The following is a 3,169-nucleotide window of genomic DNA, read 5'->3' as shown; positions in this document are numbered from 1 at the left end:
CACACATTGTAAAAAGTTGAGTGGAGACCAAATGGATTCATGCCATCCATAGCAAGACCAAGCTGAAGATTCCTTGGCTCTTGTGCAAAGATTAGAAAGGTGGAGTTAATGTTGCTCCATGTGCGTGAATCTGCTGATATTCATTGGACTCCATCTGTGGATCTATTCTATGCATACCACATTGTCAAGCTCGCCATGCCCGATGTACGAAACATGTGACGTATACATAGTATAAGAGAAAAGTGTCTAAGAACTTTTTGAGGGATGGTTTGCCCCTACAAGTCCTATCAATACCTGTGTGAGCACCACACTTTGGACATGTCTCCATAGTCCTGTAATCTTCTCGAAACAGCACACAATCATTGACACATCTCCATATAAATTTTATGTGCACGTCTACTATTTTTGTATATGATATTCAATTGCTTTGTGAATGTAAGGCATGATGGATACACACTTTTCTTACCGTTTGCTCAAAGTCTACGCCTAATCAATTATCTCCGATTGAAACTTGCCAAAGCATCATATGTGTTCTATAGACAAGCAATGCTTTGGTATAATTGCCAGCTTGCATTGGGAGCAAGGACACAGGACACATTGATTAAGATGTGCCTTGCAATCTTAGACATCACGACCATCATCATTCTCCATTTGGTCTATGTTACGACAAACAACATGTTTTTGTTTCCCTCATTTATGGTCTTCCTTTGTTTTAATCTCTACTCCTCTTTCTCTCTTTCCCTTTATTTGTTTACCTCCATCCATCTCTCTTTATCCATTCATTTTCTCTCCATTCCCCTTTGTCTTTATCTATACCCCTTTTTATTTCTCTCCCTATCCCTCTTTCTCTCTCTCTCTCTCTTCCCTTTTTTTATTTACCTCCCTTCCTCCTTATTTATTTCTCTTGTCGCCTTTCACATTCTCTTTCTCTTTCTCTTTTTTTATTTCATTAGGAGAAATATGGACTCTCTTTTTTGCCCCTTAAGGAGTGAATAAACAAATATAGGCCTAACCAATGAGAGAGCTGGGATTCTAGATTCATGTAACATGAATCTTCTAGCCATATCTTGGACCAAATCTTCCCTCAGCAATAAAATAAGGAAAAAGGGGAGTACAAAGCTGTCACTTCTTGGAAGTTTGTGCCTCGAATTTTCATTTTCTTATTTTTTATGTTTGACTTTTCTTTTCTCCCCTTTTCAGTTTCCCCCTCTTTTTTAGGCGGAACTCAAATTTGTCATATCTCTTTCCCCGCTTCTTCTTTCCTGACGAAATTTTACAGCCTCACTGTTTCTTGCCCTGTCTGTAACCCTGTAAAATTTCATTTGCTTTGCACAAGCACAGAGAGAGTTTCATGTGTTTTATGAGAGCAGAGCTTGTTTTACCAAAGCCCTAAGATTCTCTTCACAAAACTCTACAGGTATATTTTTCTCTTCCATAGATGTTCTATGGTAAAGTTTTATCTCGTTTGGAGAAAACCTGTGCAAGTTATGTGCATTCTCTGACATGTAATTTCTTTTGTTTTGATGCTCTAGGAGTCTCTTACAGTCAATAATAGTGATATTTTGAATACTCAACTTCTTCTTCAACATCTTAGGGTTTCTCTGTAAACAAAGTTACAGGTATATTGTCTTGTTTTTTTGTTGCTCCACTGTTAAATTTTATCTCGTTTAGACAAAATGTATACAAGTTACATGCATACTGAGCTTTCCTTTATTTTTTTACTCCAAGAATCTCCGAGGGTGAAGAACAATGATTTATTAAGAACTCAACTTCTACAACATCTTTGGGATTTTGAACACTCAACTTTTTCTTCAACATCTTAGGGTTTCTCTGTAAACAAAGTTACAGGTATATTGTCTTGTTTTTTTGTTGCTCCACTGTTAAATTTTATCTCGTTTAGACAAAATGTATACAAGTTACATGCATACTGAGCTTTCCTTTGTTTTTTTACTCCAAGAATCTCCGAGGGTGAAGAACAATGATTTATTAAGAACTCAACTTCTACAACATCTTCGGGATTTTGAACACTCAACTTCTTCTTCAACATCTTAGGGTTTCTCTGTAAACAAAGTTACAGGTATATTGTCTGTTTTTTTGTTGCTCCACTGTTAAATTTTATCTCGTTTAGACAAAATGTATACAAGTTACATGCATACTGAGCTTTCCTTTGTTTTTTTACTCCAAGAATCTCCGAGGGTGAAGAACAATGATTTATTAAGAACTCAACTTCTACAACATCTTTGGGATTTTTTGCAGAGAAAGCCACAGGTATATTGCCATTTTTTACTACTATTCCATGGTTAAATTTCAACGCATTTGGACAAAGCCTATATAAGTTATATGTATGCGTTGACCCAATATTTCTTTTGTTTTTGTACTACAGGAATCTGTCAGTGAAGGAACAATGGTCTTGCTATAAGTCAACTTCTTGTTCAACATATCTAGGGATCTTTGTGAAAGAAATTACAGGTACAATGTTTCTTTTTTAAATTGATCCATTTAAATTTAATTTCATTTGGAGAGAACATTTGCAAATTATACACATGTTGATAGGTAACTTTTGTATTTGGTTGTTACAGATGTCTTCACGGAGGAAAAATATCAGTAGCATACTTGCAGTGGAGGTCTTCAACAGGAAAGATAATGGCGGTAATTGGATTTGTGATAAGTATTATAAGTTGGATTGGATTTTGATGCACCCAAGTACTCGAGGGAGTTTCAAGGTGAAGCGCAAGGATGTTGCAAACCCTAGCAAACATTGGAAAGGTAGAATTCTAGAGTTCAGAAAAGTGTTTAATGGCACAAGTGCAGTAACAGAAGTGTTGATTCAACATGTTTATACGCATAAACAAATCTCTGTACACGACGAGAACAACATTGCAAATTATAAACAAAACAGTAAGTTGTTAAATTTTATCATTGATTATTCTTTTGTATCAGAGTTGTTTTTAAAAGTCTTTGCAGTATTCTAATTTAGTCTTGTTTTATTGATAGCTCTATATCCATCGACTTTGCATGAATGGCAGAATGTGGAATGTTTAAGCGGCAAGATACATGTTTGGCATGAAGAGATAGGTTCTTTGATCTATGATAATACCTCTACAAGTCAACTTGCCACTCAAAATATCTTTTTTTATAATTCATTGTATGTGGTAGAAAGCCAGAGATT

General features: G+C 35.5%; 1 long non-coding RNA gene across 1 annotated transcript; it reads left to right on the top strand.

Moving 5' to 3' along the window:
- Positions 1-1,518: 1,518 nt before the first annotated feature.
- Positions 1,519-2,406, top strand: LOC148039014 (uncharacterized). Its single transcript, XR_015690449.1, has 4 exons — positions 1,519-1,619; positions 1,729-1,848; positions 2,186-2,268; positions 2,384-2,406. It is a non-coding gene; the product is annotated as an uncharacterized LOC148039014 (long non-coding RNA).
- Positions 2,407-3,169: the final 763 nt, after the last annotated feature.

The sequence above is a fragment of the Lygodium microphyllum genome, chromosome 3 (genome assembly GCF_053477565.2).
Source record: "Lygodium microphyllum isolate KBCC chromosome 3, Lygodium_microphyllum_v1.1.10, whole genome shotgun sequence".
Classification (NCBI taxonomy): Eukaryota; Viridiplantae; Streptophyta; class Polypodiopsida; order Schizaeales; family Lygodiaceae; genus Lygodium; species Lygodium microphyllum.
Note: the sequence above shows the minus strand (reverse complement) of the source record. Positions and strands in the feature narration are given on the sequence as shown.